We start from the raw sequence: 14,825 nt of genomic DNA, 5'->3' as shown, positions 1-14,825 counted from the left end.
GCAGGAATGTCTTCTCGTGTTACTCAGCATTGGCTTTTGTTTATTGCGCTTGAGGTTTTAGACTATCAACAATTAAAATTAATGTTTTTTTCCATGGACTTGAAACTATTCTGAACCCATTTTCCCATGGATTTGAATGGGTTTTTAAGCATTTCGTTAACGGTACATATTTTCTTCTCTTCAATCATCATACTGTTTTTTAAAGACAGGGCAGAGATATAATTAATATCTAATTACACTATAGGTTAAGAAAGAAATGACCACAAGAGAGTCTGTGGCTTTGTTTTCCTGTCTGACAAATAATTTCAAAAGCAAATTTTGGTCACTCTGTTCTTCCAGAATCATACATTCCTTAACAACTTCTGAATTTTGGTTGGGCTTTTAAAATTATTTTTATCCATACAATTAGTTATTCATTCATGATTGCACTCTGTGCTATTAAAATGCTGGTGTTACGGTTTCTCAAAAAAAAAATCTCATGGTCAGAGATTTCATTCACCGTATGTGTAGAGCAGGGATAAAAAGAGTCTAACCACTTGACTGAGTGTCAAACCTGCCGACTTTGCCTTGCTGACTTTGTCTTATTGTAAATGTTTACAAAAATTGAAAGGTCTTGGTGAAGTGGCTCAGGATGTCCTTCTGCCTCAGTAATGTGCTTTGAAACACTTTCACTTACTGTAGCCCCGCTTTTGCACAGAATTGTGAGAAATTTCCATGAGGAGAAGGTTTTTGCTGCATGTGCTATTCACAAAAAGGGCCCGGAAGGAGACATCTCTGCATCACACAGAACAGAAATCTTAGCTTCTTGTAGCATGTTTCAAACCATGCCCTGCATAAGCAACGCAAATGCTGAAGTTGCTTAATACAGAATTGGGTAACATCGGGTGCAGGTCCTTACCTCCCGACAGAAGTTACAGGATTTCACAAGTGACTTCGCTAGATCATTTCCTGGGTGCCTCTGCTCTGGCAACATCTGGTACCACCAAATACTCAGAAAGCAGTATGTCATTGTCACTGTGGAGGGTCTTAGGCTGCCCCACCTTGCCTTTAGGTGACCTAGATGTCCCAAAGTCTCCAACATATCCATACAGGGCTGACAGAAGACCTATGGGAGAGCCATGAGGTCTGAGATGTTAGCAAAAGTCAGGTTTGCTACCTTAGACCTGCAAAGAGGACACCAAAAAGATCTTTTAGGTAACTGAATCATACCCATAGTGACCACTTGTCTTTATCAAGATTGGATTAACTTCTGTGCATTAATTTAAGTGTTTCACCAGGATTTTCTTTTCAACTCTTTTGTTTTTACTACTTTCTAAAGTGAAGAATATTGGCATCCAGTTATGCCTTTTGTTAAAGATGAAGGAATACCATGCAAGGCTGGTGTTAAAACCCTTCTTGAGGCAACTCCTGTCCCTGTACAAAGCCTCTAGTAGTGGTGGGCACATCAATGACCAACAAAGAACTAATACAGATTTTCAGTATCTTAACTGCCAGTTCTGTGTGTGCAATGCATTTACTTTTCTTTGTTGATTACTGTAGTGCTTAAGGGACTTGTGCAGATGCATTAGGTGCTACACAGACAGGAAAGTAACATTTTACAACTCTCAGTGTCTGCTATGAAAGGGTTGATACTTTTCCATTGCCATGAAATAGTAGTGTGGCAGTTTGTTTCATTACATAGCAGGATTTCTGTAATGCTGCAGTCATGCTAATAAATTCTTCACGTATCTGGCAGCTTTTGCATGTACATGGATATGCATATAACTACTGTATGCTTTGTATGTAAACTAAATAAATAAACATTCATTGCTAGGCACAAAACACCTACACCTGGTGTCATCCCAGAGAAAACACGGAGACAAATGTGAGAGAAATGTTTTCAGAAGACATACTGGAAGGATTCTGATCCTTGTAGCTGCATGTACTGCCATGGTACATTTATACCTTGTACATCAGCTGAGGACCCAGATAGTTGAAGTCCTAAGGCTTTAAAATACCCTTGTTAAATACTGAAGAAATTCAACAAATTGAAGCTCTAAGCTCTCTATTTCATGCCTGTCTAAACTAACCTATCTGTATGTCCAGGACCTTAAATGACTTTCTACCACAACAGAATCTGTACCTCTCCCATCAGGACATCCACTAAGAGGCAGCTTTTTCTCAGCGCTTCCTTACAGCCCTCACCTGCCTCCCTTTCTTTCCTGTCAGACAAGACATGTCTTGGTTTATATGGTGTAGCTGTTCTGAGCTGCAGTATTATCTTTGGGCAAGTGAGGTCAAGCAAACAAGGTCTTGCACCTAGCCTTGAGGTTTGTGGTCATGCTGCTGGCCAGCTCACTGCAGGGAGAGCATGTGTCTTCTGCAATGCTAGAGTTTTAGTTGCAGAGTAGGACAGTGCTATAGCAAGTGGTGGGGAAGAACGTTGCTACTAGATGTGTTTCAGTTTGTGCAATCTGTTCCATCACCCCTTAGAGAGCTGGGGAGGAGGAGAGCAGTTGGCTTAAGTAATTAAACAAAGGCCCCTAAAATCACCTAAGTTTTAGCCTCTTTGGTTCTTGTGACTTTACAGATGTCACTGTATCTGGAGAGTGGCATGAAGCAGATTTAGAAAGATGGTAAGAAAAAACATTCTAAGAAACCATACAGGATCTAATCTTCTCTTTTTCATATGCTTTCAGGCAGCACCATATCCTGGCACCATAACATAAAACACAAAGCATTCAGCAGCTACTCTGCATTCCACTTTGCACTGTTTTACACATTCGATCAGCTGCAAATGACAATGAAAGATGCAAATAATCTGTAAAATATACCCATATTGTCTTGCCCAGTTCACAGGATGTAATGTGCTGGGTAGAGCCTATTTCTTTCTCTCTCTCTCTCTCTCTCTCTTTCTCTTTCTCTCTCTCTCAAATTCCTACAGCCATAGCAAACTTGAGAACTGCCTGATAATTCTTGGCCTTACTTCAAGCTGAAGCAAAGGCGACTTTGTGCCATTTTTTCTGGCTTGACTGAAGAAAGTCTTGTGTCATTATTCTACGTGACAGTTGATCTATGTTTATGCTAAAGGTTTGAGACATTTTTGTTTCCTTATTCTGCTTCCAAATGCACTTGGTGCTTGAAACTCAGCTTACTTCTGGTGTGTAAGACAATTCAGGGTCAATGCCTGTGCACTTTGTTTAGGCAAAAATATGTCCAACCTTCTAATTAAATCAATATTCACTTACTTAGGTGATAAACTATTATTTATTTTCAGGTTTATGAGAAAATAGTGGCAAATCCAATGGGAGGAAATATTTTAATATGCAACTTTGTTCCCTAGCACTATTTTATACCAGTAATTTTCCTTTTTACAAGCTTTAAATGAAACCCTGCCTCCACAGAAATCAATGCACATTTTTGCCATAGACTTGAAGCCAGGATTTCCCTTTTTAATATATTCTTCACAGAAGGCCTGATCCTGATTCTGAAAACACTTAAATGAATAAATTAGCTGTGATACCATTGATTTCAATGGGATTTGTCATCTGAGTAAAGTTTATCGCTTGTCTAGGTGTTTGGAGCCTGTAGTGCAGACAGATGCTATAAGCAAGTTTTTTGGTGCTGCTTTTTTCTTCGACAGTGGCTCATAACTCTCTAATGGGGAATACTTACTAAAGAAAAGAAAATAGAAAATAGGTACAGCAAACCTAAACACCGAAAATACTTCAAGACATAATTAGATCTTGTGTAGGACAAGATCTGCAGTGAAGAGATTGCTCAGTGTTAATGAATATTAACTAGGATTTATCCTTGAGTGGTGAAAGCTGAGGGGTTTAATTTTATTTCAAAGGTAAAGACTGGTAGAGTTCTGAAAATAGCAAGTTTTATATTCTTTTCTTTTCCCCTGAAATTTTGAGTGCATAATAAATGAGCCACTGCTAATGTCACAGATGCTAATTTTCACAACCATGACTGAAGTGATGTTCGTTTTCATTTGCATTTCATTCTAACAATGATGAGAGGTGATGAGTTGATGATAAGCTGTTTTCACTGTACTGCCCGCTGTGCCAATTTATGCTTATAGGCAAAGATGACACATAGTTCTGTCATTAAAGGTCTTTACTGCGTTGCCTCTTGAAGAAAGATTGTCAAATTCCATCTGAACTCTGTTAAATAAGCAGAAATGGATGACAACATCTGGGAAGTAGTTTTAAGAACCTGGTTTATAGTGGAAATACCTGTAGGCCTTTATTAGGGAGGATTCAGAGAAAAAAAAAAGATACTTGTAATAACCATGTATGTGTAGATGGAGAAAAAAAGAGATTGCAGGTGACACTTTAGAAGGTGTTCCCTGTCTCCCTCAGGCTTCCTAAAAGTCTAGAGCAAGGTTAGAGTTAACCTTGGGTTATTTTTATTGTGCAAGTGGAAGGCTCTACAATCATATTACTTTGTTTTTGTTCTTTTTTTCATTTATATTGTCATCATGCTTCTTGAGCACCAGCCAATTTTAATTTTTTTTACAGAATTTTCAGAAAGTTGTGTGTGTCCTAACATAAATGTTAGCATATGTCTTCTAGAAATGTCTTGAGATTTGAGGTATTTTGTTTTCTTACCAGAAAGTAAGGGTCCAGAGTCTTTATAGGGAAGGAACAGCCATCTCTCTCCTGCCAGGAGACTGATTAGGATGACCAGACTCCACATTTTGATGCTCAGATCAACACACAGGTTTACTGGGGGCTCACACAACTCTTGACTAGTTCATGTGCCAAAGGAAAAAATGACATCTGTGGTCTGGTCCAGTCCTTGCCTCTTTTGTGTGTTCCCTTGATTACAGCACCTTTTAAATTTTCACCAACTTTGCACAAAATTCAGGTAATTTCTTCTTTCTTCCCTATGTTGGTTTTCCTTCACTAGCCACGCTTAAGTCCTTAATAGCAGAATATTTTAAAACAAATGAGAGCAAATTTCCCAAAGGGAATATTTTCACATTAATATTAATTTTGCTCAGAATAACGAATCCAATTTGGTTCTTTGTTTTCGTATGCAAGGAAGAGCATTTCAAGAAGTATGTCTGAACCACCTTCTCCAGACATTTTTTAGAAACCAGAATATCAGCAGCATCATTTATGACTGTATTCTCTGATAGATACTCTGGCACAACTACCAAGGTGATGTAAATTAGCATTAGTTGCCTTCTAATTCTTTAATTAGCTTCATAGAGCAGTTGACTTACTTCAGTATTTTGTTTCTAGGAAACTCAAAACCTCCAAATTAAACATTGGCCAGGATATCTGTCATTGCTTGAAAAGAAGCAGTAAATATGTACAGTCAGAAAAGGCAGAGGATGTGGCCTACACTTTTCTGAAGGTTTCCACACTCTTCTAGTAATCTGTGTCATAGCATAAATACAGACTTAAGCTGTTATAAAGCTGGCCAGCTTGTACAAGCAATTTGTGGATGGCTACAAACACTTCAGCCAGAAGAGTCAGCCCTTTGATGTGTGGGCAGAAACCCATGGCAACAACCACTCCAGAGAAGGAAAAAAGTTTCCTCTGGTCCTCTGTAATTACTATATCCCTTAACCTTTACCTTCTGAATGCTGACAACAGAGGCAGCAGAGTTATTGCAGTTGTTAAAAAAGTTTTGCTGTCTTCCACAAATTAGCAAATTAGCATTAGTGTTTTTGCTAGACACTGTGCTGCTTGGTACCAAGATACAGATTATATATGCTCTGTATATTTAGCAAGTCACACGTCCTTCAAAGCATCCTAATGGAAAACTTTGTTTTGTGCATCAGATGAAGGTATGTTGTACATGTGTTGATATTCCACAGGAAGATGAAAGTCCATGTACTTTTTTTCCCCAAGTGAAATCTCTCTTGTATACCTGCTTGTTCTTACCTTTCTAGCTTTTTACATCTTACTTCTTATAGTGCCACACAAGAGCATGTTCTTACTCTTTTTCTTCTTCTCAAACTGAAATTCTAGACTAGGGAAAAGTTTGGAGATTTTTAACTGCTTCAGGGATGCTGTTCCTTTGACTATACATATCATATAATGTACCACCACATTTTCCCCATGCCTCTTTGGTTTCCGTGGATACACAGAACGGTGGATAACAACTTCACCTGTACATAGTATTCAGGCTGCTTGATTGACAGTTATAACGTCTACTGTCATCTCTAACCATCACCCAGCACTGAGGCTGGTAAGCTTTCTCTGGGAAGAAGATCTAGTGATCCACCTACTGTTTTGCAACATCATATCTTCTGGATGGACTTTTAGTCCCTTTCCTGCCCTTTTTCATCATCACTTTTATCATCTTCACAAGAACAATGAAGTAACCTCACAGCCCTGTACTTGATTTCCATGGGATGCTGAACGGTTACTTGCTTGAGAACTGCAGGAACTTGTAAGATCCTCTACTTCGTCATGCTGACCTCATTCAGAAGGTGTGGTAGGTTTGCTGTTCTTTCAAGTATGTTGAAAGACATGAAACTACTGGAATATGTGAGTACTTGGCTTTAGGTTTTTCTGCAGTGTTTCTCATGGCTTCTTCAAGGAGAAGAGAAAGACTGGAGGAGTGCTGTTCAACCAGAAAACATAGAAAAGCTATGGTGCAGATTCATATCTACCCTCTACCATTATGCTTGAGATAGAGATGGATCTTTCTCACTGACAGCCTGCAACCACGAGATAAAGAAATCAGCTTCACTTAGCAACAGCAGAGCCAAAAGCAGATGTGTTGAAGATCAGATGACAAAGCGGTCCAGACAGCTGAACGAGCTCATGCAGCTTGACTCTCTGCTGCCTTCACCTGTGCACATTGGATGCTGAGCTTTCCCATTCATGAATTGCTTTCACTTGCCATACCTATGCTGTTTTTCTCTTATACTTCTATCTGTGCACTGCCTTTTTTAAGATCAGATGTTAAGTCCAAAAACTGCTTCACGGAGCTGGAAAGAGGACATGACTCACTGATGGATGAACAGCTCAGAGTCTGTGTAGAGGGTGCATGAAATGATCGATGATGGTAGAGCAGGCATTCAGCTCTAGTCACAAGTACATGGCAAGGCTCTTCTGATATTGTCTATTAGGGTGTTTCCATGATTTTCTTCCTTTCTCTGTAATGGAGTTTATATTTCCTTGATTAATGTCTGTAGGCAATTGTGGTAAAATGTTTGAAAACTATGTATTTCAGATTTTGGTTAGTATCTGAACGAATGGGAAGAGACAACATGTTCTTACCTGTTCATGAAAGCTTAAAACCTTGTACCTGGCACATTCCCCTTTGCAGTGATAGGCCAGATTTGAGTAGGATTTGGACTATGGCCTTGAATTTGGGGTTCAAAGAACACCTCAAAGCTCTCACTGCTGTCTGTGCCTCAGTAGCATCATCTCATTGGTGGCCATCTCTCAAATATGTGTGTTTTTCATCAAAGTTGCAGGGGCAGGGAAGGGGTGAAAAGCTCGGTCTCAATTTTGTCATGTGCCAAACTGAAAACACAGTTCAAGCATCTTGTACATTTGTTTTTCATGAGACAAAACTGTAGCTTTCCACTGAGCTGTGATCACAATAAGCTCACTGCCAAAGAGATAATCAAACAGAGAGACTGGAATTGATCTGCCCATACTAGACATTTGAGGTGCCCAGTACTACCAGTGAACTGTTGATTATATACATTCCTATTTGATATAAGAGTGACCTAAACAGAATCAGGATGCTATCTTGTCTTCAGACAACTAGACATTTTTTCCCTGGAATTGCAGTTACAGAACTTATGCTACAAAAAAAACCCAGAATATAACACATTGTAACTTCTGCACTAAGAAGTATTCTTACGCAGTGCTAAATCATGAGGAAATTCTGAGCTGGAAACCTTCTTTCAACTTCCATACTGGTCCAAAACCAAAAGCTTATTGAATTTATTTTATGAATTCATGTTTACAAGCAGCATATTTTAGATTCCTAGGCATATGTTGTGCAAGCATATCCCATTTTTGAAGCCTGTGAGGCTGCAATGAAGTGCCATGTGTGTTTTCTTCAACTGGGCAATAAGGGTAACTTTGGCCTGGAATGAGGATAATACTCGGCTTTCTGACAAGGGAGGATACATGAAGGGGAAAAAAATGGTGACACTGGTCATAATTTAAAGGAGTCAAAAGTTAACCCACTGTAATGAGTATAGACTTTTTTTTTCTGTGTTCTGTTTTCCAAGATAAAAATAATGTAAATAAATGGACATACAGATTTGATGAAACACTAAAAATCACAGTGACTGATGATAGATACTGCACTGAATTTTGCTTCTCTACTGCAGTGCATCTCCATTAAGGCAATTTCAGCTAATCTCACTATGGATTAATTAATCAAGCGTAGTCAGGATGTCTGAAGGGAGATAATGAGAGGCAAAAAATTGGCCTATTGTTTGGATCGTATTCTTCAGCTAGTTAGTTTGTTTATCATATTAATAATATTTGTATCCCGATAAATAAGTTTCAGTCGCAATTAGTTATGATAATAGATGACTAACATATCTTTATTTAGTTATAAGTTCAAAATTATTCTATAAATAGATCAATTAACCTTGTATTATCTTTACATCCCATGCCTACAGAGATTTCTAGCCTGCAGTATCAGTTGACAGTCAAATGGAAACAAGGTGGACCAGTAGCATTTTAAATTTTCCTCCCTTTTAGCCAAAGGTGCAAGCATCCACGGAGACAAAGTCCCTAATCTTACATCTTTCTCTCTAAGCACTAACATCCTAAATGCATACTGCAGTATCAGCAGTCTCTTAGTGCCTTCCAAAATTTCTCCTCTAAAAAGCCTAAGAAAAAATTTGTTCATTTTTTACTCATTTTTTACTCATTTAGGATTATATACTGTATATCTGACCCACATAAAGCTGTCAGTATATTACTTAAAAAAAAAAAAAAAAGAAAAAGTTGAGGTTCCAAGAGCCCAGTGGGGCTGGAGACTGCTGAAGATGGGAATGTTTATATGCTCTGTGATATTAACTGCAGCACTCAACCTCAGGTGACATAAAGCATGCAAAAAAGAACTTTCTGTCAGTTTTATTATTTCTAAAAAGGTTCCCCTTGAAAGAGAAGAGTGACCTTGCTCTGCTGAGCTGACATATGCCACTGAATTAATGGCTAAGCTTTGCTGTAGGGAAGCTTGCAGAAACATTACAACTCCAATGGCTGAGTTTGCTGTGAACATTAATCAGGGGAACCAACATGATGTATCAAACACTCATTTAAAAGTAATAAAAACTAACTCTATTTCTTCTCCCTCCCCCAAGTTTCTTAAAATTAGCTTATTGTTGGTCATTACCTGTTGTGAAGGGTAAGACTGCAGGACAGCAGTAAAACTTGTATAAGGGTTTTCTAAAGTTTGCTTACACTTCAAAAAGCTAAATGAGCTTTTGGGACGCTCAGATTTGACCATGACTAGGAGGTTATTTTTTAATCCTGTTTCCCTCTGGAAGGTCATTTGAAGGAACACCTTCCACTGAAAACGTGCCTCTCCCTAGCAGGGAATGTAGAAGCTGCCTTTCAGTCTCGGTAACTCCCTGGGAACAGGACCAGCTCCCACGTCGTGCATGAATGAAGCGCAAGATATGCAAGGAGGCTCTTGCTGCATTGAAATAACCCTTCTAAAGGATCTTGTATGGCTGTGGTACAAGGGTTGAGCTGCAGAATCCCTGACCAAAACACTGTCACATCAGGCAGTATTTTCTGCCTATCCCCTGCTGCTCTGCTCCAGGGTTGGCAGGCGACCATGCTGCAGTCAGCAGCTGTGGCTGCTTCTCAGGCTCACTGAAAGGAACAGCAAAGCCCTCAGACATGCTGTGTCTCCCCGTGCTATTCTGCGTGCGGTCTGCCTACCGCTGCCTCTGCGCTGGTGTGGGAGCAGTCATGGTGGCTGCATGTGGGACGTCCCCATCTCAGCTGGAGGTGTATGGCGGCTGCCCCACTTCATGTGCACTGGATGGGCACAGGGCTGCCTTTGGGGCTCATCTTTGGGCATGTATAGTTTCATCTTCACTTAAAGCTCATGCTACAAACTCATGCGAGCAATTTCTTTCGCATGAAAAATCCAGCTGAACCCTGCAAACTCAGGTACTAGATAACACACAGTATTAATAAAATCATGCTGTATAAGTAAGCAGGGAAAAGACTTTATTTGAAGCAAGGTGATTTGTTTTTAAAATATGAGAATATGTCTGTGAATTCATCTGGTTCAGAAAGGAGAAAGTTTCAGGAGAGGAAAGGTGTTGGTTTTTAAGGGATTAGAGATCAAAGCCTGCAATACTTATGTAGTGTTTAACCACTCTCTACTCAGACAGCACTCCCCTTTACTGCAGTCACGGTTCTTTGGAGGGTGGATTTCCAGGCTCGTCCCTCAATGTTTCTGCCCATGTGTAAATGAAGGGTAAAAAAGGATAGCGGGAGGTAGAAGTGCACATCATGCCAAGTCCTTAACTGTCATTTTCACAGCTCCTCTGAGTTTGTCACACATCCTTAACCTTCTTTTAAAGTCATTTTCTTTTCATGGTTTTGTGTGCCACTGAAAGTCACTTTTAATTAAATGTCATATAAATAATAAAGTCTTAATTACATAATTATTGCAAATACCTGTGTGCAACTCACAGAATTGGACAGACTGCCAGAAGAGCACTTGGAGTGACTTTTCTCACTGGGAACTGTGAGTGCTCTGCAGCAACTGTCCAGGAGCAATGGTGCTCAAAATTCAGGGTCAATGTGCTTTTAGAGGGAGAGGAGTCAGATCCCTCCTCTCCTTGCACATTTTGCAACACTCAGTTGCAAAAAATTTTCTTAAGATCAACGTTTCTTAAATTGCTTCCTTATTTAGTTCCTTACAAGCCTGTTTAATCAACACAGCACATTTTTTGCCAGATGATAGTGCCTTCTCGCTCAGACTTCCCGCATGGCTTGCCTCTTCTTAAGGAAGACTTACAGACCTTGCAAACCACCTCACCCCTCTTTAGCTTCATAGAGAGTAGCTTCCCCCTTGCTCTCGGCTGCATTAGCACCTGCCCTGTGAGAGATGCCCTTTGAAAGCACTTGAGAACAGAGTTTTAGTGGAAACTCTGACGTGCAGACTGGGTTATCAGGAACTACGTGCTTTGTGTCAGCATTGGTTCAGGCTGGAGAGACTGAGGTTGGTACCAGATAGCGGTACTGATAAAACAGCTGCTCACTGTTTACTTCTGAGAGCAAACTTTGTTGACCTGGAAGAGTGTTAAGCACGATTAACTCATTATTTTATACAGCTTTTCTCTTCCAGTCATTTTCTGTCATTAAAATTAGGGTTCATGGTGGTAGTTTGGTTCAAAGACCACTTTGCTCCCCTCTCTACCCACTTCCATGCAGTTACTGAATACCAGACCATGATAACAACCAGTCTTTTATAGAGCCATTTTTAAGCCAGTTAAAATTGCCATTTCAGTAGATTGCCCTATTTGAGTTTGCAAGAACAAGCTGTATCTTTTTATTGCTTTTGACTGGCAAAGTACAAGGTTTAGGCCATGTTACATGTGGGCTATAAAGTTATATTAATAGCTTGGTTAGTGGTCAGAAGTTCTGTATGTATAACTAATGTGTAAATAGGAAAAAATTCCTGAGGCAGGGAGGTCATGATGTCTTTTTTTTTCTTTTACTTCTTTATTACTCTTTGAAGAGTTATTGAATCTTGTATGGAAATTCTCATTCTTTAAACAGAAGTGAGGGTTTTGTTGTTGTTGTTTTACAGAATACCCCAAATGCTGAAATTTGTTATCTTGTCTTCTGGGAAAGTAGGAGACCATTTCTTTGATGATCTGTGCAGGCAGTAAGATAAGCTAGCGAAGTGGCAATAGTAGCCCCTACTTTGGTACCTCTTAATTTCATTCCCAGAGTAGTATCCTCATCCTAGAGGGACTAGGAGCATCAGAGAACAGATGAAATGAATCAAATCCTGAGCTCCACTTATCTCCATCGATCAAAGCAGCGAGCACAGACGGTCCTCTTAGGAGCTGCAGTGCCTCCTTCCAAGCAGAGAGGGAAGGATACAAGTGTCTGTGGCACGCGAGGAAATAGAGCAACATGCTGAGCTCCCTTTTTGTTACTCTCAATGACTGCATTCACCCCTATAGAGCTTACATGGTCTGAGTAGTCTGAGGATGAATGGAAACTAAAAATGAAAATGCATGGAGGAATTTGAAGAGATTTTCTTGTGCGAGAGGGTCAGTACAAAGCCATTGCACCACATTGGAGTTAAATGCTATTTTGAATAGGACTTGAAGAAAACATAATAGGCCAAAATTTCTCACAGCAGGGTACAAGATCACTGAGCACTGTAAATTGTCCAAAGGAAAATATGACATGAATATCACCCATAATGATTATTTAGCAGGATAACTGCTGTCAGATTTGACTAGTTTATCATAAGAACTACCTGACTTCTCCTATGATATGCAGTACAAGGGAGGCCAGTGGTATGAAGTTTAACAAGACCAAGTGCAGGGCCCTACACTTCAGCCACAATAACCCCATGCGGCGCTACAGACTGGTGGAAAAGTGGCTGGAGAGTGGCCCAGCAGAGAGGGAGCTGAGAGTACTGTTTGGCAATCAATTGAACGTGAGTCAGCAGTGTGTCTACGTGGCCCAATGGCATCCTGGCCTGTATCAGGAATAGTGTGGCCAGCAGGAGTAGGGATGTAATTCTCCCCTTGTACTCAGCACTGGTGAGGCCTCACCTCGAGTACTCTGTACAGTTCTGAGCCCCTCACTTCAAGAAGGATCCTGAGGTGCTGGAGCAGGTCCAGAGGAGAGCAACGAGGCTGGTGAAGGGACTAGAGGGAAAGTCTTATAATGAGAGGCTAAGGAAGCTGGGGTTGTTTAGCCTGGAGGAGACTCAGGGGTAGCCTTATCACTCTCTGCAACTATCTGAAGGGAGGTTGTAGTCAGGTGGTGGTCAGGCTCTTCTTCCAGGCAACAAGAGGGCATAGTCTGAAGCTGTGCCAGGGGAGGTTTAGGCTGGATATTAGAAAGCACTTTCTCACTGAAAGGGTGATCAGGCATTGGAATGGACTGCCCAGGGAGGTGGTGGAGTCACCATCCCTGGAGATGTTTAAGGGAAGGTTGGATGTGGCACTGAGTGCCACGGTCTAGTTGATGTTGTAGTGTTAGGTCATAGGCTGGACTTGATCTCAGAGGTCTTTTCCAGCCTCAATAATTCTGTGTGATTCTGTGATTCTGTGATGTTTTATAACACAAAGACACAGATTGCAGAATCTCTTTTTGTTATTGTTTTTCTACTTGTATACCATATCATTTTCTGGGGAAAATGATAGGCTATTTACAGACAAACCAGATCACCAACTGCAGACTGTCCAAATTAAAATAAACAGCAATTACGTAGCACTTAGCCCTTTAAAATGATTATTTAAAGTTCCTGGATTTCAGGGACTTGAAGATCTAGGAAAAGATGGAAGTAGGATTTAAAATACTGAAAAAGATCTTTGATATTTTCTATTATGCTAATTTGGTATACCGAAGGGGAAGGGATGAAAGTTAATGCATTGATTTGTAGAAATTGTTTGATAGGTCCTTGTATGGGAAAATAAAAGTCCTTCTCCCCTGCCCATGCCTCCATTAGATTTTACTGAGCAAATTCATATTTGCTTAACATATTCATTGGTAGCTTTTGCATGAATCCAGCCAGAAAAATCACTTAACTTTATAGGATGCTGAATACTGGTATCAAAAGTCAATAGCATATTTTCTCTTAGCAGCTTTACATTTACTTTAAAAGCTTCCCTTCAACTGGAAATAAGGCCTGTCTGTATCTTCACAAAGTAGGTGTTCCCTGACACTAATGCAGTGACTGACACTACTGAAAGTAATAGTCCTGTTCCCCTTGCAAACCCATAGCTCCTAAATCTGCTTTTTGTTATCAGTATAATGGGGTTGAATACATTTTTTAAAGGTGGTAGCTATTGATTGCTTAATGGAAAAAGTTAGTATAGAGAACTGCTGAAGCAGCCCTATTTAGTGCTCTCCAGTGCAACAAGACCATTATCTAGAATAGTGGAAATCATCCTGTAACCCTTATTAATATTTAATAGGGATGAAGCAACAGTGAAGTACACTACAAAATAGCCCAAGGCTTTTGCACATGCAGGATATAAGGTTGTTTCAAGGGTCGAAAAAGAATAACTGATTTCCCTGTGCTCAAGCTGTTTATAGGTAAAACCAACAATAAACAATGCTTTTCCTCTTGTTCCTTTTAATGTATCTGCAGCACATCTGCACTTTAATATACAGTTATTCCTATTAGACATCTTGAAGTGACTGAAGGCAACAGAAGGGTCAATGTATGTTTAGATATCTCTGTGTGAGACTATTTTATACTTTCCCAATATTGCTGTGCATCCCAGCCTCCCTCTTTCTATCCCTCCTGCTCCATGCTCCAGGGCACATTTGGCTGGGTTGACAAGCCAGTGAAAGGTGTTAATCCTGTCTAATAGAACCATAATCCTTGGGGCTGATTTTTATATCATACTATTGAGCTAAGCCCTTGTCATGGATATTGTTCATCTACTTAATAATAGAGTTATTTATGAGAATTTTAGATAAAATTAAAGCATACAATTCAATGTGTATGTGTATATATGTCTATGTGTAAAGCATACAATACTATTCAAAAATAGTCCTTTTTTATTTCACAGGGCAAAAACAAACAAATAAACCACAATGTTTAGCCAACAGAGATTTTCCTGATATATTACAATCAATTAAAAGGACAGTTGTGTGAATTTTTTCTCCCCCCCC

At 39.8% G+C, this 14,825-nt stretch overlaps 1 protein-coding gene across 1 annotated transcript in view; it reads left to right on the top strand.

Moving 5' to 3' along the window:
* The window catches only part of SAMSN1 (SAM domain, SH3 domain and nuclear localization signals 1), a gene marked incomplete at its 3' end in the record, with an annotated part of 26,952 nt that overhangs the window by 1,044 nt on the left and 11,083 nt on the right, over positions 1 to 14,825 (top strand). The gene's annotated exons all lie outside the window — the stretch shown is intronic.

Source organism: Mesitornis unicolor, unplaced genomic scaffold, assembly GCF_000695765.1.
Source record: "Mesitornis unicolor isolate BGI_N332 unplaced genomic scaffold, ASM69576v1 scaffold2809, whole genome shotgun sequence".
NCBI classification, from domain to species: Eukaryota; Metazoa; Chordata; class Aves; order Mesitornithiformes; family Mesitornithidae; genus Mesitornis; species Mesitornis unicolor.
This window is presented reverse-complemented; position numbering and strand designations above follow the sequence as displayed.